General features: G+C 37.2%; 1 pseudogene; it reads left to right on the top strand.

Moving 5' to 3' along the window:
* Window positions 1-24,056: 24,056 nt before the first annotated feature.
* On the top strand, window positions 24,057-24,174 carry LOC145252896 (5S ribosomal RNA; annotated as a pseudogene).
* Window positions 24,175-24,888: the final 714 nt, after the last annotated feature.

Here is a 24,888-nt window from a genome sequence, read left to right as displayed (position 1 = left end):
AACAACCTCTATCTCGTCATTGCAATGCTGTATCTCTGTGCCCATTTTACAAGTATTTTAATGAAATGTGCGCTGACGAACTCATAGCACTTGTGCTCTCTTGATGTAAGTATTCCTGAATAACTCGAGAAGCAGCAAAATCCCATCCCTTCAATGTCGAGGTCCCTAGATACTGTAAAGCCTTCTACTCTAATAGTTTATTCCTTCAGACTGCTAAACTTTGGAATTTCCTCCCGGTCTTCCATTTTCCCTGACTTTATTGACATTGTAGAAATTTAAATGTAAAAAGACATCTTGTTGCTCAACTTCCTACATAGTGCTCCTGTAGATATAGTCCTAAATATTGGCCCCTTACATTCAAGTGACAGTGTGGAAATGTGCCTTGTTTGGTGTGAATAAGAGTAGAAAAAAAAGGGAGGCTGCTAAAGTAAACTAGTCTACTTTCCACTCTCCTTCTAACTGTTCTTCCCCCCCCCCACCCCACCTCACCCCACCCTCTCTCTGGAGACTGGTTCAATATAATGAAAAAGAAAACTGACTGACTCTTTGACTTGGTTTAAATTTTGTTTTTAATGCAACTGTTAGCAAGAATAATAAAAAAAAAAAATGGTAACTTTTGTCACTCTTTCCGCCATGCATCAAAAAAACCACAACACGGATTTGGCAAAGTTCTTAATTACTTGTCTCTTCACGAGGTAGAGTTAGACACAAGGTTGGTTTTTTAATGTGGGAAAATCCAGCTCCTCCCCAAAAACGGGTACTCAATGTATCACGTGATGCTCTTTTGCTGAAATTATCACAAATATTTTAAGCAAAAAATTATCTACGAGTCTTCACTGATAAAACAATTATGTAAATTACATATACTGACACAAGTTAATCAATTTAAAAAGAATATTTTCTACTGTATAAATAATTTCGTTTTTTTTTCTTTTTTGTTTTACATAGTTCACCTGTCAAATGTGTTCTATTTAAGCTACTGTTATGAAAATTGAGCAGCTTTTTGTGTTTATTAACAAATAATGAAAACTGGACTCAAATGGACATAAGAAAATGAATAAAATATGATTTGATGCTTGTACAAATAATTTCGTCATTAACTGTATTTATATCTTCTCTTATACAAATAAATTGTTATTAAATTAACTCTACGTCTGACTACTGTCATATGTTGACCTTTTTTTCTTTTTTTTTTAAGGGAGTCACCACTTATCAAAGCCTGAAAGCCACTCCAGGATAAGGGTTAATGAGTGTCTGATGATCACTGAGACAACAGCATAGTGATCGTTAGTGGATAGAATCTGATTAGTTAAGGGGACGGCTCAACAAGAACTTGTTTGCATTGGACTTGACAATGACCATGTTATAGTTAGCTGAAAAGCAGACCAGTGAAACAAAATTCTACAGACAGACAGTTCTAGGAAAAAAAAACTTTGCTCATGGAGATTTAGGCACAGATAGAGAGTAGGAGAAATTATTAATAGTGGCTGTAACTAAATGAGTGCTTTTTTTGTAAAAGTTTGACCGAAGGGGGGAGGGTCATCGATTGAAGCTCAGACGAGCACTTTCCAGGAAAATAATGATAGAGCAGAGATAGGCTCACAACATCTCTTGTGTGAGAAAGAGATTGAAGGTAGGAGAAAAGGGCATCACCTACTAGGTTCCGAACTCTGTCGAAGCAGGATAAAGTGATCTGAGAAGCTTCTCCTTAAACGTAGCAACGGTATTCCATTTAAATTATAAATGCTCAGAATTAATTATGTTTAAATGGTAAACGCCAAAAACTAATCTTTGGAATAAATCGCATAGTTGTATAATAAAAATATTTGGCACTTATGGTGGCAACTAAAAGTAAAGAAAATACAGAAAATTCTGTATGATGTACGTACAGGTCATGGAACGTAGATGAAATATTCCAAAAATTACGTAATTTGATCAAGTAGTTTTCTTTTTAATCAAGAAAATAAAATTTTACTCCGTGACGACACACACCTCCAAACACTCGGGCAACGCCAGGTACCCAGGCTAGTCATAAATATAAAACCCACCTGCCTGTTTAAATGTATGTGTGCATGTATATCTGCCTAAAACTTTCGACAGAGGCGACGGATTTACACAAGATCGGTATCATTTTGAAGCTTGACCCTTTGGACGACAAATATCGAAAATTTGGCCAAAAACATTAATTTCTTCACCCGCAACTGGGCACTTTTCTACTTTGCAGCTAATTCTACCCTACACGACGAAGGCCATCACTCCCCGTATTTCCTCCTATAACAGACAACACGCTATGCAACATACAAATATCTGTGCGTTAGGTCGCTAAGCTAATCCAGAACCTTGATTCCAGTAAAGCAACTAGCCCTGACGGCATTCCAATTATAGTGCTGAAAAAGCTTCAACCAGAACTTGCCTCCATACTTACAAAACTGTTTAAACGTTGCCTTAAAGAGAAGTGCTTTCCAACACCCTGGAAAACCTCATCAGTATGCCCTGTATTTAAGAATTCAGGTGACGTCCCCCTCTCAGTACAGACCAATAAGTTTCCTGTGTGTCATGAGTAAGTTGCTGGAATCCATATTAAATAGAGAAGTAGTCAACCACCTCAGCAGAAATAACCTTCTTAGTGACATACAATATGGTTTCCATTCTGCTAGATCTACAGCAGATGTGCTAACGGTTATATCTCATAGGACTAGTGAATCTCTTGACAAAGGCTTCCTCTTTAGGGCAATTGCTCTTGACATGTCAAAAGCCTTCGATAAAGTATGGCAGAGGTCTACTTCACAAGATCTCCAGCTACGGTATAACTGGAAATGATCATTAAATCATTTCTCTCTGATAGGCTCATAAGAGTAGTGGTTGATGGGCAGACTCAGAGTCCCTCAGTATTAATGCTGGAGTCCCTCAGGAGGCCATACTGGGCCCAACTCTCTTCCTGATCTACATCAATGATCTCCCTAAACACATACTTAAATCATTCGTTGACATCTATGCTGATGACACAACCATCTATGGTAACACATCAAAGGCCGTAAATGACAAAGTTCTCTCTGGTTCTCTCTCCTCTGATCTTGAGCGTGTGGTACAGTGGGGGAACAGGTGGCTGGTTACTTTTAATGCATCTAAAACCAAGCTCCTAACTTTACATCATCAATGCTCTGATCCCCATCTGGCATAAATTGAAATGGATGGCTCTCGACTAGGGGAAGCTCTATGCTTTGATAAGCTTCTGGGCTTGACCTTTACTCCTGACCTGAAATGGAACATGTACATCAAGTCTATTGCCAAGGTTGTTGGAAAAATGGTAGGATCCTTCTACTGCTCCAGAAGATATCTCACTGCTGATGCAATTCTCTATCTATATAAAAGCCAAGTACGTCCAAGGATGGAGTACTTTTGCCACATCTGGGCAGGAGCTGCTAAAAACACTCTATCCTGCCTTGACAGAGTACAAAATAGACTTCATGGCTTAGTGGGGGATGCCCTTTTCTCTTCCCTGCAACCTCTCTCCCACAGGAGAGACGTTGTGAGCCTGTCTTTGTTTTATCATTACTTTCATGGCAGGTGCTCGTCTGAGCCCCAATCTCTGGTCACCAATCTTTCATGAAAAACACCCGTCTAGTTGAAAACACTGTCAAAAGTTTTCCCCACTCTTTATCTGTGCCAAAACCAAAACGTAAGTAGACACTTTAGCAAATCTCAACATTAACGTACTGTACACGCAATAACCCTTATCCCCGAGTGGCTTCCAGGCCTTACCACCTTGGAAAGAAAAAAAAAAAAGGGAGGAGGCGGGTTTTTTGTCGATATTTTTGAAAGTCATCCCTTCTTTTCGATTGTCTAGCCTTACTTTAAACCTACGTTACTTCCGGTTTGGCGATGGACGCAACAGCAAAGACGTCACTTTTTTTTTTCACGTTCTTTAACTCCTTCGCAGTATGGGTTCGAGCCTGCCTACTACCACTTTTTTTTAAAAATTTTTGATCAACACACACCTCTAAACACTCGGGCGTTGGCCATCCAGGCTAATGTAAACTAAATAATGATTGTTTTGCCGACAGCAGATAAAACAAAAAACAAACAAAAAAACAAAACAGCTCATTTCCTTTGTGCGAACCTACGATAATCAACTTCCAGTCTATTTTGATAAACAATAATTCAGACATTTTTTTTTAAACACGGGCTAATTCAAAATTACGTTTAGTTTTTCTGTTCTTTATAAACACGAACAAGAGTTCAGTTGTAACATACAGACTGTTCAAAAATAGTATAATTTTTTATTTTCGTTTTATTTATTTATTTGTTTTATTCTATTTTTAAGCTCAAATGTGATGATCCACTTTATAAACTACACTTGAGACATTTTTTTTCTTTTTTTTGCTTTGGGTTTTTATAAAAGTAAACAAGTGTTCAATCGTAGCGTACAGACTGTTGGAATGTTATTTGGTGCTTCTACACTTTACCGCCGAAACTGGAGACGCCATTTTATTTCGCGCACTTGTCGTTAAAATCCAATGGAGAAATCAGTATTTTAAACTATGTCCGAAGTTAGAAATTAATAACAAAAAAAAAATTTAAACTAGATAAACTTCCAGAAAGAACTATGAAAAAAAGTAAATAAAGTGAAAGAGAACATATATCGATAATTGTTTAACTGGAAATGTTTCGATTTAATTAATGAAAACGGGAAAGTTTTTCATTTAATTTCAGGTTAATTTATTCTTTCCGGAAACAATCGTTCTCTAGTTTAATTTTTTTGGATCAAGTAAAGATTAGATATCCCGTAGCAGAAGACGAATACTGGTGAACATTTCAAGTGACACCGGTTGTTCGACCACGACATTGCCGTTGGTTGTGTGGGAGCCTTTTCTAATCTCACACAAAAACACGCGTTCACATCTCAAGCTATATTACTTGTCATATGCATACACGCACACAAACATACACGTGTACGTCCACACACGTACATATATTCACGTTCGCGTATATACACTCACGCTAACGTACACACATGTGCTCAGATACGCGCATACGTACGCACACATGGACAACGTCACTTCCCCTTTCAAAGGAAATCCACACATGCGTAAAAGACCACCGGAAACAACTATAAAAGCTGTTTCCTATCCTTTCCAATTCGTCTTCCGAGCTGAGAGGTTCAACGAACCAGCCGCCTCCCTTTTGGGAGGCGCGCACGTCACGTCCCCTGCTACTGTATGTGTGGGGGCAAGAGTTAACAGACAGTACGTACACCTTACACATTTTCTATCTCCATGGCCTGGATTGACTTTCTCTCTCTACGACAATAGACTTTCCTTCTCACCAGTAAACAGCGAGAGACGCACGCCAAAATAAACACGTGTAGTACCCTTTTCTTTCATTTGTTTCTTCACGAAATAAATCCTAGTTCGTTTAATTCAAGTAAACACGTTGTTCGTTTCTTCCTCAAAGCAATTCATTTTTCCCTTTTTCAAATCATTTCTATACGACTGGGGGATATATATAATATATCCACCAGTCTGCTACAAATTGGTGACACCCGAACGTGAGATGAACACACATTTCCTTCTATACTGTAGTCCGCTTCGTTTTTCTTGGCACTTTTGGCCAAGATCAAAGTGTAGTATCAGAAGCGAGGTTCCTTTTACAAACCTAGTGGAACGGGCAGTCTATCAACTAGACGGGGTTGGGAGGGTCCTACTAATCACCTTTTGTTTTTTCTTCCCCCCGCCCTCGACACAAATGAATTATTGTACCATTTTATTGTTATCTTTTTTGTTTTTACACGTCAATAAAAAATGTTTTAAAAATTGGGAGTTACTAGGACGTCCCCCAATATGAAAGGGCGAATGCGGTATTATGGTGAAAGAAGATACTAGCTGGGAGAAACTTTTGACTTTAAGTTCTGGAGTGACAAGGATGACCAACGACCCCCAAAATCCCCCCTTTTGAGTTGGCCATGTGCCTAAGTTTTTTGTTCATCGTTGATTTTGACTGTATTTTTTAACATGAATAAAAGATTTAATATCTCAAAGTGTAGTATCTGTTCTTCAGATGCTGCACTTCCATTTCTTGTTCTCTTTCGGTGGAGAAGCAGTCCTTCACGACTGAGACAATTTTTTTTATTTTTGTACCTTTTCTCCACGTTAAAAAACGACCCTGGTGTCTAACTCTGTCCCGTGGGGAGGCATTGTAAATAGGTACCCTAGTCCGCTACAGTTGTAAACACGTCAAATAGCAGATATGGTCTTATGTTCGCGAGCAAGATTTTTTAAAAGTATATTTACAAAACTTTTTTAAGATTTAAAAGAAAAAAAAATATATTTACAAAACATTTTCTTTAATATCAAATATTTACAAAACTTTTAAGGATTAGAAAAACATTTTTTTTTTCTATTTACGCAAAATTTTTTAATGTAACAAAAGAAACGTATTTAAACAAAATATATTAAAATAAATGGGTGTCTTTCTGAGTGCGTTATTTTTTTAAATATATTTACAGAACTTTTGAATAAAACTAATAATAATAATTATAATAAAAATGAAAAAAAAAAAAAACTAAAAAGAATGGACTATATTAATTACAAAACATTAGAAACTGAGACTTTTGGATGCTAAACTTACTTGCACTTAATTTGTCCATGGGGACAAGTGAGCAAATAATAAGTTTTTTTTGTTGTTGTTGTTCTTTTTTAAAATAAAAATAAAAATTATAAAAAGATTTGTATCTTGTGATATTACACTTCATCTTTATAAAAATAAAGTTATAAAAGATATGTGAATAAAAAATATATTTTAAATCTCGATTGTTTATACTTGTGATTTTATTATGCATAAAAATTGCCTCGGTATAGAAGGATTTCTCCTTCACCGACCACCTACATACATTGCACTTTAAATAAATATTGAATTGTATTAAAAACGCACAAAGAAAGATAAAAAAACAAACAAACAAACAAAAAAGTACTGTATATAAAAATTAATCTTGGTCGCAAAAATCCGAACAAGTCAGTTATTTTATTTTATTTATTTATTTATTTTTACATGAGGGTCACCACTTATCGAGGCCCGAAGGCCACTCAGGGATAAGGGTTATTGCGTGTACAGTAATCAATGAGATAGTATTGTAGTAATCATTAGTATTGGGAGTTTTGATAGAGTGCCTTACTTAAGGGGGCGGTTTGTCAGGAGTTTGTTTATGTTGGACTTGAAGACGTCCAAGTTGTAGTCAGGTGGGAAACAGGCAAGCGGCAGAGAGTTCCACTGGTGTGCAGTTCTAAGAAAGAAGCTTTGCTCATGGAATCTACGTTTGGATTTAGGCACAGATAAAGAGTGGGGAAAATTATTGACAGTAGTTTCAGCCAGACGGATGTTTCTTGTGAAAGATTGGCAAGGGGGGACGAGGGACTGGAGCTCAGACGAGCATCTGCCATGGAAATAGTGATAAAACAAAGACAGGCTTGAAACGTCTCTTCTGTGGAAGAGAGGTTGCAGGGAAGAGAAAAGGGCATCCCCCACTAAACCACAAAGTCTATTTTGTACTCTGTCAAGGCAGGATAGGCTGCTTTTAGCAGCTCCTGCCCAGATGTGGCAGCAGTACTCCATCCTTGGACATTTGTTTCTGCCATTAAAAAGTTTGTTTTTAATAATTTTATTTAATTTTTTATTAAATTATGTATTTTTTAATTGACATCATCTGAAATTCTCAGTTATAACGTCGGCTTATTTATTTGGTATTATTTTACAACCTGCCCAAGCGTAGTATAGACATCCTCAACCACCCCATGTTAAGAACAGCTTCCGGAATACCTCACCTCAACCTCCTCATGTTAAGAACGGCTTTTGAGGTCGGGAGTGTTTATTCTAAAAGTCGTTCTTAACATAGAAAGGTTGGGGTGTTTATAATACACTGGGGCATGTCGTAAAAATTTACCATTTATTTATATTATTATTATTATTATTAGTAGTAGTTTTATTAAACAGTTCTGTAAATATATATATATAAGACACACTTAGAAAGACACCCATTTATTTAAATCTTTTGTTTAAATGCGTCCGTTTTGTTACTTACATTAAAAAGTTTTGTCTAAACAAAAAAGTTTTTTTAATCCTTAAAAGTTTTGTAAATATTTAATATTAAAAAACATGTTTTGTAAATATATATTTTTTCTTTTAAATCTTAAAAAGTTTTGTAAATATATTTTAAAAATATCTTGCTCACGAACATTCGACTATGTCTGCTATTTGACGTGTTTACAAAAAAAAAAAAAACACCACGGCAATGTCAAGGTCGAACAACCGGTGAAATGTTCGCCAGTATTCGTCTTCTGCTACGGGGTATCTAATCTTTACTTGATCCCTTCTTTTTATAAATTCCTTGAGGAATGAATCAACATAAGGGAACTAATTCCTTGATTAAAAATCTTAGTTACTTCCCTTTAAGTAGTACATAATCCATCTGGAAAACCGATCCCCCATCCTGACAAAATTTGCATCAGTTTCGAATCAAAGAATGAATATTTTTTCTAAATTTGAGATATTATTCATCTAAGTCAACGCTTCATATCAAAATTAAGATTTTTCTGGAAAGTGGCAACGGCTTCTGGGGATTGAAGCTTTGAGTTATGGTTAGGGTTGGGGTTAGCCTAGACGGCTGAGAGGCCTCATGGAAAATGACAATGGCCTCTAGGAATTGAAGCTTTAGGTCAGGATTAAGGTTGGGGTTAGCACAGAGGGCAAGGGGGGGGCGATGTGAAAAATGGCAGTGGCCTCTCGGAATGAAAGTGTTGTATTAGGAGTCCCAGCTTAAATGCTATCTAGGTAGTTTTTAGAAATAAAGAAAATAAGAATGTTTATTTTCTCATTAGCTTAGAAATAAAGAAAATAAGAATGTTTATTTTCTCATTAAATAGTTTAGCAGGGTTAGTTTTGACAGTTGTCAAACTCAGTCACCTTGAGTGGCCCAGATAGAGTGCACCGGAAATTGGAAGGTGACACTGAATTCTGGGTAACTTCCGGTGATGACGAGACGGTTGAGAGAGGGTCTAGGCGGCAGATTAAGCGGACGGGAATTTGGGTGCCTCCCGACAACCAGGATCCGAGATGTAGAATTTGCCTTGAATAAAGATTGAAATTTCAAGTTCATCTTGTTTGTTCATCAATGAATCTGTCTGCAGTGACCCGACTCCCAGCAAGATGGAGAACCAGCGAAGGAGAGAATATCATCGCTGGCCAAGGCAAATTCAGGTATGTTCGCATTGCATTTGTTGGCGCATACACGTCATCGGAAACATCCCCAGGCAAGGCAAAAAGACATTAGAAGAATCACACACACACCCACATACGTATATATATATATATATATATATATAAGGACCTTTAGGCATAATACGCAAAGACGCACACTAATGAATGCACTTCTAACAGATCCCTTCTAATATAACCAATATGCAACAGAAGTTTCTGGTCTTAATAAATGAGCAAGCGTCATGGTGCATGAACTTTGTGAATATTTCCACATGAAAATGAGGGATGACTCAAGATAAGATGTCTTCCATGATTAAAAACAAAGTTTGCTGTACTGACAGTGAGATTAGAAAGCTTTTTTCAAATCCGCTCAAAATATAATGATATACTGCTTAGAGATATGTGATCTACATGTGTGGATTGTAGCGTTTGGGATATGAATCTCAAGAATGTGCTGAAGACACCACTGTTCGAAGACTTCCAGCTTTTGAATGTCAGCTATAATTGATTAGCATGGGTACTCGGTATTGTCTGGGACAAAAGTGCAACATATTTTTATTAAAACTAATATTTCTTCTCTTTCTCTCTATTCCCCTCCCCCTTTCACCACCTTTCTTCTCTGCCTAACTTATTCGTTTCTTTGGATATATGTTATGTTGTTAATCTCCCGGAAAACACCGGAAAGTAAAAAAAAGAAAAAAAAAGTCGATTATCCTGATTTGTAAAAGTAAAATGCCAGAATGAATGTTATCAAAGCGAAATAAATATTTATAGTTGAAATATTTACATTTAATAGGTCACAGGAATGTTAATGTAGGAATTTTAATGTAGGAATGTTAAAACAAACAGAAATGTATCAGGCAGTTTTAGGAATTTAGGACAAAGGATATAGATAGACCAACTCTTGGCCTTCAGGCCAAGATCAAAGTGTAGTATCTGTTCCGGCAGATACTGCAAGCTATGACTAGCTAGGACTAGCTATGACTAGCAAAGACCAGATGTGGGGGCAACCCCACATGCCTGACCATTAACCAGCTCCCATTTCCCACCTCTCGGGAGCTGGTCCCCATTTTCCCTTCCCCCTCCCTTCACTCCTCACATTAAAAATCGGCCTTGTGCCTAATTTGCTCGGTGGGGGAGCAAATAAATACCATCTGTTCCGGCAGATACTGCAAGCTATGACTAGCTATGACTAGCAAAGACCAGATGTGGGGGCAACCCCACATGCCTGACCTTTAACCAGCTCCCATTTCCCACCTCTCGGGAGCTGGTCCCCTTTTCCCTTCTCCCTCCCTTCACTCCTCACATTAAAAATTGGCCTTGTGCCTAATTTGCTCGGTGGGGGAGCAAATAAATACTGTCTGTTCCGGCAGATACTGCAAGCAAAGACAATATGTGGGGGCGACCCCACATATAAAACCTTGGTCAATGTAGGGGCAACCCTTCATACCAATTGTCACTATCCAGCTCCCCTACTCCCCGGTGAGTTGGTCCCCATTTCCCCTTCACTCCTCACTTAATCGGCCTTGTGCCTAATTTGCTCAGTGGGGGAGCAAATAAATACCTCAAAGTGTAGTATCTGTTTTTCAGACTACACTTCAATTTCTTGTTCTCTGTCAGTGGAGGAGAAATCCTTCACGACTGAGAATTTTTATTTTTGTTCCTTTTCTCCACATTAAAAAAACAGCCCTGGTGTCTAACTCTGTCCCGTGGGGAGGCATTGTAAATAGGAACAGGTGAGGTTTTTGATGCTATGTAGAGAGTGACGTCAGAAGTGAGTTTTAGATTAGACGTAGTAAGTAGAGAGTTAGATTAAACAGTTTGTAAATGAGAGTTATGGAGTAGAGACAGACGATGGCAGTCATGGGAGCACTGGACTGAGTAAATGAACATGTAGCTGTGGATAAGAAAACGGCGTGCCACCTCAGAACCAACAACTCGCAACGACAATAAATGTAAATATGAAACAAATTGGTAGTTTGAGTTTTTCGTGAGAGACATGCCGACATTTCAGGAGCACGTTGGAACAGACAAAAATAGTTGTGATTCAAGGTAACATCGTTCTTTGTCTAGCACAAATGTAAAAGATGTTTATCCGTCCTTCTGTCTATAAACTGTTTAGTATGTCGACACGTACAGATAACAATTATACATACATCAACAATAGAAACATTTACATAGCAGATGCTAACATATTGGCAGACGTCACACCAATAGACAACACGTTAATAAGATAAAGAAACTCATTATGTACAACTCATATATATACACTCATTATATAGCCTAATATACAACATATACATACACACGTAGACAGCTCGTTTTCATAGTGAGTGGCTTGTGGTGTTTGGGACATGTTCGAAGATACGAATCCCAAGAATGCGCTGAAGATACCATCAGTCAAAGACTTCCAGTCTTTAAATGTCAGCTACTCACAGTGGCCAGGTTGACACCCATAGAGAAGGATCAAAGTGTAGTATAAGCAATGCTGGATGATGTCAGATAACCTTGCTAACCTAGGATAAATTGGTTGTTTGAAATTAAATTAAATTAAAGTATAAATAAATGTTTATATAAATATAAACCAGAAAGATAATGTTTATAGAAATAGTATACACAAAATTGGGTTTTAGAACGATTAAATTAATAAACCATTATTTTAAAATAAGTCTTTTTTTTTTTATTACATTTTCACCCCAAACAAGGCACATTGCCACATTGATGTAGGGGGCTACTATCAGGGACATAAGCATCAGGGGTAGTGAATAGGGAGTTGGGCAGCAAGATGTAGGTTCACATTACACTTGAACTTCTGCATGTCAGTACAGTTGGAGAAGCAGGTACCCAGGAGAGAATTCCAAAGTCTAGCGGTTCTGGGGAAGAAACAACTGGAGTAGAAAGATCTCTTACATCTAGGGATCTCTACTGTGTGGGGGTGGGATTTAGCTGCTTGTCGGGTTTGTCGAGGTTATTTACGTCAAGGGGTCACAAGTGCTTGCAGTTCGTCAGAACATTCACCGTTAAAGTACTTGTAGAACAGGCAGAGGGATACAACATTTCGTCGATAGGACAGAGGCTGAAGCTTAGATGACAGTTCAGGACCTATCAGCTTGGCGACTCTCTTTTGAACCATGTTTAGGAGTGAGAGACTAGTAGCAGATGCACCTGCCCAAATATGACAACAATACTCCATACATGGGCGAATGGTGGCCTTATAGAGGTACAGGATACTTTTGGGCGTTAGTAGCTTTCTAGCACGGTAGAGAGAACCTACCTTCTTCGCAGCAGTCCTAGCAATACTCTCAATGTAATTGTTCCAGCTCATGTTTCCTGTGAACGTTAGGCCGATGAGTTTAAAAGATGTACTTTCAGATAAAGAGTCATTGGCCATTGCTATTGGTGGTAGAGAAGTCTGACCTCTAGCAGTATGACGTAATCCAACGTAGAGGTCACTTAAAATGACGTGGACCTTAGAATGGGACGTGGAAATTTAGTTAGTAAGAGGAGTTAAGATTTTGGAGCTGACAAGAGAAGTGGGGTTTTTCTGAACGACTAGAAAGCGAGTCAAATCCAACAGACTGGAAAATTAAACAAACGCTTGTAGTGTAGTATATAAGCAATGACGGACGATGCCAGATCACCTTGCAGGCCTATGATAAATTGATTGTTTGAAATAAAATTCTAGTTGAAATAAATGTTTATATAAATATAAACCAGAAAGATAATGTTTAGAGAAATAGTATGAACAAAATGAGTTTTAGAATGATTAAATTAATAACAATAATTTTAAAATAGGTCCAACCTCTAGCAGTCTGATGTAGAGGTCACTTAAAATGACGTGGGTCTTAGAATGAGACGTGGAGATAAAATTAGTTAGTTTTGGTTTTTGGAGCTGACAAGAGAAGTTGGGTGACTAGAGACTGGAGATGTGAATAAGAACGGTGCTTGCAACTCTGAGAAGAAAGCGACTACCCGAATAAAGAAGTGTAGATATTATTTTATCGATGATTTCTGTGTTGGTCTTTTTCTTCGGAGAAGTTGAAGATCTTTATTCCAGGTCCGACGGTCCAAACAGTTGAACCAAGAACTGGCTGAAGGGAACCTACAGGACGAGAACGTTATGCCCCCTTTCAATGTTTTGCGATCTGTATATCTCTTGTGAACAGCCCCTTAAATGTTATACACACGTTGACATAACCACTAGAAATCAATATACAAATATATTTAGTTATGTATATCAACACAAACCCAAATCTATCTATCGACGTTTCAAAAATTCCTCTATATTACAATGGCCTGGCAGATGCAGTATTTGGTTGTTAGTTCATTTCTTTTCGTGGCCAAAGGCGATTATGAAGCAAATAGAAAGGAGAGTGAGCCTTGTTGAATGTTACATGGACCATTGAAAAGGTCAAACAAAGTAACTAATGTTTTTTTTTTTTACGTTCTCTTGCTTAAACAATGGAGAACAAACCTTTTGTTCCTAGATGCATGTTCTCTTTTATATCGCCCACTATTTTGTAACCTATTTGCACAAAAACAATCATATTTAACTAGCAGAGCTACCCAGCATTGCCCGGGCATATAAAAAAAAAAAAAAGAAAAAAAAATGGAAAATCGACTTGAAATACAGAATATTTCATGGTGCAAGTGGCATTTTTCTGGACAGTTCCTATATAGAGTTACCATTTGTTATCTATATATTAATACGAGGGCATGTGTTTTATTTTGTGTGTCATGATTACATCTTTTTTCTTCCGAATTACTGTCGTCTAATTGTTATGACCTTCCCATTTCTTGTATGGTCCTGTCGGTGGGGCATTAGAATACGCCAACTGCCCCCCTGCAGAGGGTAAAAAGTCCCTCAATGGGGGTCCTGGATATGACCTTAAACTATATCCGATGGTGAGGCTCCACCTTGCGGGCTCTGGGGAGTGTGGAGCCACCCTTTAATTGCCATTGTTCCCAGGTCCACTCTGACCCGGAGTGGTAGTACCTGTTAGGGTCCTAACTATGGGTTAAATAGAAACTGACTTGCAAAAAACAAATATATTCTATTAAAAAAAATTTCTTCAAAATCACTGGATTCGGCATTAAATAACCTGAAAAAGGTTGATATGCTGTAAAACAAAAACAACCAACCAACCAACCATTTCTTGTAAAAAATATTTTTACCAAAAATTCCCCATAAGTTTTTGTTTCGGTTTCAATTATAGCTGATGACACTCAAAGTCATATTTTTTTATAAATAATTTTACCAAGAATTCTTCATAAGTTTTGGTTATAGCTGAAAGAACTCTATATATATATATATATATATATATATATATATTTTCTTTTTTTTTCTTAAGTATTGGTTTCAGTTTCGATTCAAGTTAATGCATCCAAGTCATATGGATATTTTTTTTTAAATCACGACTTTATAATATATAAGAATCGATAGAAAATTAACTCTATAATAATATATACAAAATCTGCATAAATTAAAATATCATATTTAAGCGTATTTTACGATCGGGCTATGCCGGATGTCCCTGCTAGTCATTATTATTTGTATTCACTTGGAATTTACACCTAATCTATTATCAAATATTTTTCTCTGTCAACAACTGTGGTATTCCCTGGAGTCTAGGTGACAACAAGTCTCTAACTAGATTTCCAGTACTCTCCAACTCTTTCAATAACATTTGCAAATGTGTTAGCGTTATCGCAACAACAGTTTATTGTTGATTTCTCTCTAGAAATCATTGGCCTGCACAGAAATTTTGGTGGCAATAAGCCTTCCCTCTAGGTCCCAGTCATCTTTGCACTTATCCAGTGGAGGTCTGGTTTGTGCCTTTTCTCTTCGGTCTAGCGATCATTGTTAAGTCTTCACAATGGGGTGGTGCCAGTTGATGCCGATACTAAACTTTTTTTTTTTGGGGGGGGAACTTTTATATTGTTTCAATTCTCTCGATTCTGTGCAGTTTATATGTGTGTGTTTTGCGTTTGTAGCTCAGGTATCTCTGCGTTCGAAGGTATTCTTGAAACTCTCAAACGTTTTTACTATTGTTATCTGTTGTATCTTCTCAGCCATCAAAATAGAAAAGGCTTACAAGTGTATGTAAAACGTTTATCTCTCTCTCTCTCTCTCAATCTGCCTCTCTATATTCTCCCTTTCCCACATACCTCTTTTACCACTCCTTTATATAATAGACTGGGGGGAGGGGTAATAGACTAGTTACAATGGGGAGGGGGTTGCAGCTGGAGGAGATTACTTCGAACTGGACTAGAGTTTCATGTGTGTACTATCAGTGTATTATCTAGAAGTGTAAGCCATGTTTAGTTTCAGAAGAGTCTCCGATGGTTCATTATTCTACGCAAGTCCTGAGAGGTGACTGGTTTGCAGTAGATAGTTCCACAGAGCAAAATATTCTTACCGTGTCGAGACGGAAAAAACATGCAAAATTGCTACAGAAAAGGTTTAATATTTATGAAGCAATTCTGGTTTCTGATTGGTTGGTAGCAGAATGTGAATTAATTTGATTCGTCAGTTTCTAGCAGCATCGTTTATAAATAAAATCGCCCGAATGTGTGGGATCATACCCCATTATAAGTAAAAAATATTGCAACAGTTCCTATATGAAAAAAGTCTGGAAACTTATTAATGGCACCTCATACATGCGACACAATGGTATCCCTTGAAAGTATTCATTACATAAAATGATATTCATTTCAAAGCATATTTTCGGGTGTAAATTTTGTTATTATAATTTTACTTAGTAAAATAAAATTAATTTTATACGTTCAAAGGTAAATTTTTGGTCCCCCTACAAAAGGAGGGTGGACCTGTAAATTCACCCTTGTCTGTTCGGTTGTCCGCACTTTTCTCAATAACTACTCCGTGGAATTTTTTTAAATTTTGCACAAACATTAAACATGATATGAGTAAAAAAATAGCATAATGGATTTTCCGAGAAAACTCGGGAATTTGGACAGAATTTCAAATGGAACTGTTTATTTAGCATGCTCTTGTTTCGTCTGTCATGGCTGGATAGAGGTCCTAATAATTTGCAATTGTATTTTTTGGTCACCCTCACTAAGAATTGAACCTTAAACCTTCAGAAGAATATTACTTTTAAAATTGATTTTTCCAAGTACTCTAACCACTGCGCCATGGATCCTTGTGTTCAAATTCCCGAGTTTAACAGAAACCTGATATCAACAAGATACAAATTGAAGAAGGTCGGAGGTTACATCGACCAAAATGTGAAAATGATACTGAAGACGAGAACAGTAGTCAGATGAATCCAAATAATACAAATCTTCATTATATGTCTAGTGCTATCAGATTAGACTGTCTGAAGATACCAGTCTCGAAGCCGACCATGCGCCAAATATTGATGTTATTGTTTTTTCTTTTCCCTTTGCAAAACTCAATCATGTTCTGCAAAGTCAAAAACAAAAACAACAATTTTCCCCTACAAAACAACCAAATCAAACCAAACACCATAAATAAATATTTGAAGATATAAATTACTGGTGTGGATACCAAAATGGATCTTTTTCATTATTTTAGCAAAATTCGAAAAATGAAATATTGAATTTCAAGTGAAACTAGTCATATCCACTGAATTGTCATGTCGCAGTAATGAAAATATACAAAAATTATGCAAAACGATAAGGTAGAAAATTAATTATTAAAGAAAATAGTTTTTGAGGAAATTATCAGTTTTAGCTTGCATAATAGGTTCTTTGATTTCCTTGTGTTTAAGTCACACGTGATAAAACAAATATGGCCGAAATCATTTTTCGTTGAATCATGGGAATACATGTTTTATGTAATATTCCAGAAATATTAAACAAATTGTAACATGACAAATAGGTAGATAACATTGCTTATTGTTCTAAATTGACAAAAAACAGTAAGTAGTTATTGTTTTTTTAATGAAAACTTTTTTTTTTTTGGTCGTCGGATTTCGCTACGATAACGGAAAAGAACCATGTAAGTAGTTATCATTGGGCCTGGACCAAATTGACTCTTTTCTTCCACAGGTCTCTATCTTCCATGGCCTTAGGAAAATCTTCACATTGTAAGCCAGTGTCTTCTGCCATAATTTTGTATGCGTCTTGACAGGTCTTCCTACTTTAGTGGTTCCATGTTTAGGATTCTGTTACATATCGTTATCATCGAGGTTATCCTAGGGTTATCATTGAGAGCACCATTTACGTTTTGTGTATGACATGAAAGGATTCTGTGTGCGTATGATTGTCTCTAATATAAATGGTTGTGTGTTTGATTATCATAAAGGGAATCGTGTGTGTGACATGTAATTTCAGAACCTACCTCTGCTTCTTCGATGTTGGACATTCTGGAAATTTCTCATCCTGGAGGGAGACTTGATACCTGTTTGACGAAGATTTATCACTCCAAGACGATGAATGGGTTTTATAGTTTTTATTTCACTTTCCCCAGAGGTCCTACAGAAGGTGGAAGTGAAATCGGCCTGTGTGGGTTCTTCTTCTACACACGTCAGCGTTCGTCTCCCCCCTCCCCAGAAAGAGGGGGAGACAACAGGAAACTGTCCGTCTTCTTCAAAGCCCAAATCAAATCTCACAGATCTAGCCAACCTGAACACGTCACTCATACGTAATCTGGTCAGCTAACCTTCGGTTCTGGTAAACGTGTCTACACTCCACGCTCACCCACCTCTCTCTCTCTCTGTAACATTCCTTCCCCCCTTTTTATCAAAATGTATGGCGAAGGCATACATTTTCTACTTCCCACATTTACTAAGAATGGGATATATATGCTCACCCCACTGGCAAACAAAACTGTCATACCTTTATTCAATATACTAAGTAAAATAATATCAACAAATAATACCATGTGGCGCTAATCCTTGCGCCCTCGAAGGTCAACAACTCCCTGTGACCCCATGGTCTCTTCATAATTTAAATCAGAATTTCAGGAGCATCCTTTACTCCCGTCGACACTACGCGTGATCGATAAATTCTCAGCAATCAACCGAATAATAAAATCGAGGTCCATCTGCCTCTTCAAAACGGACTATCATCGTCCTTGGCTTTACAGATCAGCTTTTCTTCCCATAGGTAGCACACAAAAAAAAAAATTTTCCATCCCAAGCCTTATCCTATTCATCATAAGCCTACTCTTATTACTAGTATTTTATGGGAAACAAAAAACCTCTTAACATTCCTTATGGTGGGTAGCCTTCTATTTTCCTAAGTACTTGCATACATATTTCATTCATCTTCTCTTGAGCGATTCGTAACATAATGGCCACGTCAGCCATTGCACCCCCTCTGCCCCTTACGCCATGTCAGAGGGCATTTCATTTGCTCTCTGAAGTTGATTACAACTAGATCCGCTCACGCTGGACAGAATACATTCCGTTTACTGCTATGTCAGAAAAAACTTTTTTTTTCCAAAGTCGGTAAGCGCAACCTGCCTTGAAGACACATAGCTTCACGGAAAACATCGGATTTCCACACATGAAGTACTCAAAGTTGCTCCATGTTGATTCTACTCAAAATCAATAGAAATCACGATAAAAAAAAATAAAATTCGAATCACTTCTCGAGAATAATGAAATTAATAACTACCCATGTAATTCAACACCTCCAAAATTCTAACATGCTTGCCACAGAAATTAAATTCCATTCACGCCCCACTTTTTCTTTCATTTCTTCATATAGTTTATTTAACCCTATATTTATCCTTTTTTTTTTTTTTTTTTTTTACCTTACTTATGTGGTCAAAATGTCACTCATGTCGAATAGAACATTTATTCTACTTTTCGAAAATTAAAATTAATACCGACTGAACCTTTGACTCTTCCGAAACTTTTTTTTATTATTATTATTATTTATAACACTGTTTAAATCTTATTTCTTTCTCTTTTTCCCAATTTTATTATTACTATTATGATTATTAATTAATTAACAACACGTTCTTTCTTTTATTAATCATTCTTTCAATAGACCCCACAAGCAAAGATTCCACCTCCCCATTCTGCAAAAAAAAAAAATACATGTCAAAGAACAAGAAAATTCTGCCAATACCGTTTGACAACACATCAATTACATAAAAATAATAAATTAAAAAATACAAAAATATCCTATAAGCAATCACAAAGTCCCATCTCACTAACAACAAAATTCCAAATAACAAAACATGGATTCGTGGAAACCCATTTGACCACGTCATCAACTAGGTCGGCTGCATAGTGCATCATCTTTTACCATTCCACAGAATTCAAAATTAAAGAAAAATCACAGTCGTTTACAAAAAATACCTAGACATTTACAATTAAAATACATAGTCGTTTCTAAAATAAAATAAAACGACTCACTTATAAAGTCTCAGACAATCCTAACACTCGATGGAACTAAAATTGTCCATGTCAGAAAAAAATTCCTAAGAAAAAAAAGAAATCGTACAATTAGTGAAAAAGGAAAAAAAAATCACATTTCAGAACCTATCCATTGTTTTTCATCAAAAGTACATATTGTTTTTCATTAAAAGTTACACTTAGTTCCACAGTTTAAAAATTGCAACAAAATATTCATAACACATATTTGTGATTGACGTGTTTATCTTTTGGTAAGCTGAAAGGCTCATTCCTGACGCACACTTACTAAAGTCATATGTTCTATTTCTTTTTCTTTCTGGTTTACTCACTGGCTGTTCATTAAAAATTTACAATTTATTATCTGTATGTCATAGCTGTTTTTTTTTTTCAATTTCTCATAACGAGCTAATTCCTAATACGATAAACATTTTTTTTTTTTTAACTATTTTCTATATATAAAGTTTTACATCTGTGTGTCTGTATGTCTTCCTTTTCTTTCTTCATGAAAAGGTTGTACGTGTGTATTGCTTTTCTTTTTTTTTTTCTTAATTATTTTTCTAATTCGCCTAGTGTTTTAATGGACCCTACGTTGTGTGTGTGTTGATTTGTATTTTTTGTCTACTGTTCTTTCTTTTTCTTTTTTTTTTTCCATACATTTTTTTGTTTTTCTTGTCTTTCTTTTTTCTTTTTTTCCCCCCGTGGCAACCGAAGTCCTTTTTTTTTCTTCTTTTTTTTCTTTTAAACCCACCCTTGCTAGGTGGTCTGGTCAGTTACGGCACCAAATTCAACGTTTGTTACATATCGTTATCATCGAGGTTATCCTAGGGTTATCGTTGAGAGGCACCATTTACGTTTTGTGTATGACATGAAAGGATTCTGTGTGTGTATGATTGTCTCTAATATAAATGGTTGTGTGTTTGATTATCATAAAGGGAATCGTGTGTGTGACATGTAATTTCAGAACCTACCTCTGCTTCTTCGATGTTGGACATTCTGGAAATTTCTCATCCTGGAGGGAGACTTGATACCTGTTTGACGAAGATTTATCACTCCAAGACGATGAATGGGTTTTATAGTTTTTATTTCACTTTCCCCAGAGGTCCTACAGAAGGTGGAAGTGAAATCGGCCTGTGTGGGTTCTTCTTCTACAAACGTCAGCGTTCGTCTCCCCCCTCCCCAGAAAGAGGGGGAGACAACAGGAAACTGTCCGTCTTCTTCAAAGCCCAAATCAAATCTCACAGATCTAACCAACCTGACCACGTCACTCATACGTAATCTGGCCAGCTGACCTTCGGTTCTGGTAAACGTGTCTACACTCCACGCTTACCCACCTCTCTCTCTCTCTCTGTAACATTTCACCAGTACCACATCACTGACGACCTCATCTTTTCTTCTGTAGCAATATCCAACATATCACGTTCTTCTTTCTTTTATTATTGAAGAGATCCTGAGCTGCCGACCATACAGACGGCTAATGGTTGGGTGTGTTTTCCAGTTTAACTTTGACACTGACTGGAGCATTCTAGTGTCAGTTCCATCAAACTTACTTTCAAGTTTTTTACTGAGAGTCCATCCTGATGAACCATAAAGTAGCACATCTGCATTAGGCTCTAAAAAAGTTTTTCTTGATCTTTTTCCAGAGGGCAGATTTCCATATAACTTTCAGCCAAATAAGAAGATAAGAATTTTTTTAATTGAGAACTCCTAGTGAGTGCAAGTAATAATAATAATAATAATAAAACAAAATAATAATAATAATAATAATAATAATAGCAAAAAGGCGTTACTTCTATTATTTATACAGGGTGGAACAATAAAATTGACGCCCTAGAAAAGACGACATGATTCCATTTCCATTCTTTGAAAACTGGTTTTCTTTTTTTGTTGTAGACCATCTACTAGTTGGCCAGTTGTGTACAAATCCCAACAGCGATAGGAGTCTTCTTTCATGTCTGAAAGTGTCTGTACAACTCATGCTCTCTACTGGTCCAAGTTATGACAACAGGACCATTGCCAGCACCCTTAAAATACATTGCTGGATTGCCACGAATAACAGCGGCATGCCCAGGATGTAGAAAACAAAGTTTCCGGCCACGGTTATGGTCTTTGGTGTGGTTTCAAGTGAGGGCCACATGATGCCACCTCACATCTTTGAAGTCGGCTTGAAAGTCAACACCAAAGTGTACCTGGATGTGCTAAAGAATGTGGTTATCCCCTGGTGCAATCAGGTGGCCGCTGGCAGACCCTGGGTGTGGCAGCAGGACTCAGCGCTGGCCTACAAGTCCAAAAAGACCCAAGCTTGGCTTCAGAAGGAGTGCTGACTGTGTACCCTTCTCCCACTGATCCCCCCCCCCCCACTCCTACCCTGACTTGAACCCGGTGGACTACTTTGGGTAGTCATACATCGAGAAAATTACCAACATGATCGTCCAAAATGCCAAAACCAGCCTGATCACCGTCATCCGCTGAGTATTCATGAATCTACTGCCGGTGCTTGTTAAAAAGGCATACTCTCAGTTCCGTACCTGTATCGAGGCGGTGATTGAGGCTAAAGACGGCTACATTGAATAGATGTCAGCTCTACTAAATAAGCAAGTTACCTGAATTGATTTTTTTCAATAAAAGTTTTAAAATAAAGTTGTAGTGTGTTTTCTTTAGTGCGACACTTATCGTTCCACCCTGTATTTAGTGCTTTTGGCCATCCGTTAAATTTATACACAATTAAATTTATACACAATTAAATTTATACACAATTAAATTTATACACAATTAAATTTATACACAAAATGATGACGTCATTGATTTTGCACAAATAAATGGAGGATCCTACTGAAATTTCATCTGTTTTACTACTACTACTACTACTACTACTACTACTGATGAATAATACCAATTAAATGAGATCAATTATTTTCGTCTATGACATAGATGTAGACGGTCAGTCCATATGCTGAATAATCAATAACCAGCAGAGAAACCAGCTTTGGATCTACTTTAACTTATAAACCGTTTAAAAAGGTTACGTTTCTTAATAACGTGAAGCGGTTTTAGAAAGAAAGAAAAAAATAATACATTGACTTGTAAATTGGTTTGCTGGGTTTTAGTCTCACCTTGTCTGAGTTAGGACGTTTATTTACCTTGCCTCATATTATATTCATATTACAGAGGTCATTCTAAAAATATAGCCTCCTATATCTTTTTTTAACACCGAAAGTTGAAAAGCTACAAAGATAGGAGTAGTACCATTAAAATGAGTCACCTATTTTAATGGTACCACTTCCGTCTTCATAGCTCTTCAACTTTTTGAATAAAAAAAAAATAGGAGGCTTTAATGTTGGGACAACTCTTGTAAATACAAAGTAGAATATCATATGAGCAATATTTCTGACAAACGAGGGAGGAACTGCTGTTACATCAAGTTGCTTCATGCCTTGTCTGGAGTGATTTTTTGTGGAGGCTCCATGTTTTGACAAGCTTCTGGGTTTGACCTTTACTTCTGATCTGAAATGGAATACATCCATCAAGTCTGTTGCCAAGGTCGCTGGGAAAATGGTAGGATCCTTCTACTGCTCCAGAAGATATCTTACTACTGATGCAATTCTCTATCCGTATAAAAGCCAAGTACTTCCAAGAATGGAGTACTGCTGCCACATCTGGGCAGGAGCTGCTAAAAACAGCCTATCCTGCCTTGACAGAGTACAAAATAGACTTTGTGGCTTAGTGGGGGATGCCCTTTTCTCTTCCCTGCAACCTCTCTCTCACAGAAGAGACGTTGCGAGCCTGTCTTTGTTTATCGTTATTTCCATGGCAAGTGCTCGTCCGAGCTCCAATCTCTCACGAAAAACACCTGTCTAGCTGAAACCACTGTCAGTAAGTTTCCCCACTCTATATCTGTGCCTAAATCAAAGCGTAGATTCCATGAAAAAAGCTTCTTTCTTAGAACTGCACGCCTGTGGAACTCTCTTCCGTTTGCCTGTTTCCCACCTGACTACAACTTGGATGTCTTCAAGTCCAACATAAACAAATTCCTGATGAATCGCCCCCTTCAGTAAGACACTTTATCAAATCTCCAATACTAACGATTACTACGATACTATCCCATTGATTACTGTACACGCAATAACCCTTATCCTCGAGTGGCTTCCAGGCCTTGAGAAGTGGTGACCTCCATGTAAAAACAAAAAAACTATTTTTTGCTGGAGAGAGAGATTAATTTTAGATTTTTGTCTTTTTATTTGTCTAAATTTAACTGGCTCTTCAAACTCACTTTTTATTTATTTCAATAATCTAATCCAAGCTGAATGCGTGACTCTACAGGTCACACGAGAACTCTGAACCAATAAATGCGAAAGTTGCACTTATTTTTCACACTCACACTAAAATCAAAACGGACTATTTCAAATTAATTCAACGTTATGCTTTTTTTAAAAATTTTTTGTGAGGCTAGTGTATATATACGGCATAATCACGTTTGACACACCGGTTCCCGTCAGATCACCGAAGTTAAGCAATGATGAGCCTGGCCAGTACCATATGGGTGAATATTTGGGACTTCTAGGTGCTGTATATGCTCTCCGCTTATCTCAGCATTATTTCCAGTCATCCTGGACTTCTCCTTGCCACTGGACTCAAACAATGCCGATTCAGGAGAGGTGTGGTTGGAGATTGCGCAACCCTTGCCTCACAATTACACATGCAGCTGCCCTTACAAGGGGTATCATTTGTCTTTCGAGTCTGAACAGAGGAATTTAATGTATGTTAACATATGAAGCATACATGGATTCTACATAGTAGCATGTACTGGCAGGGCTACCTGGTGTTGCCTCCTGTGCCGTGGTCCCTGGCCTTGATGGAGGACATTTTGGAACAACACTGACACTTAAAGTAGAACGTGTATCTTAGGTTTATTTTTGGCAGTGTCGTAATTCTCGCTTCCCTTATTTTATTCTTTAGTCCTCACATTCAACGAGCGATGTTTATGACTAAGCAGAAAGAATTGCTGTTTTCTGGGTTGGAATCTATCAATTTAGCAGTACTAGCCTGGATGCCTGATTTTGCCCGAGTGTTTGGAGGTGTCTGGTAAGCAAAAAAAAAAAAAAAAAAAAAAAAGAAAAAAAAGGGTAGTAGACAGGCTCAAACCTGTACTACGAAGAAGGAAAAGAATGTGAAAAGAAAAAAAAACGTGATGTGTTTGCTGTTGCGCCCATCGCCAAACCGGAAATGACATAAGTTTAAATTAAGGCGATCCATCCCTGTAGAAAAGTGCCCAGTTGAGGGTGAAGAA

Source organism: Euprymna scolopes, chromosome 29 (assembly GCF_053919585.1).
Source record: "Euprymna scolopes isolate OS-2025 chromosome 29, ASM5391958v1, whole genome shotgun sequence".
Lineage (NCBI taxonomy): Eukaryota > Metazoa > Mollusca > Cephalopoda > Sepiida > Sepiolidae > Euprymna > Euprymna scolopes.
The sequence above is the reverse complement of the archived record's forward strand: the minus strand, read 5'-3'. Positions and strand labels throughout refer to the sequence as shown.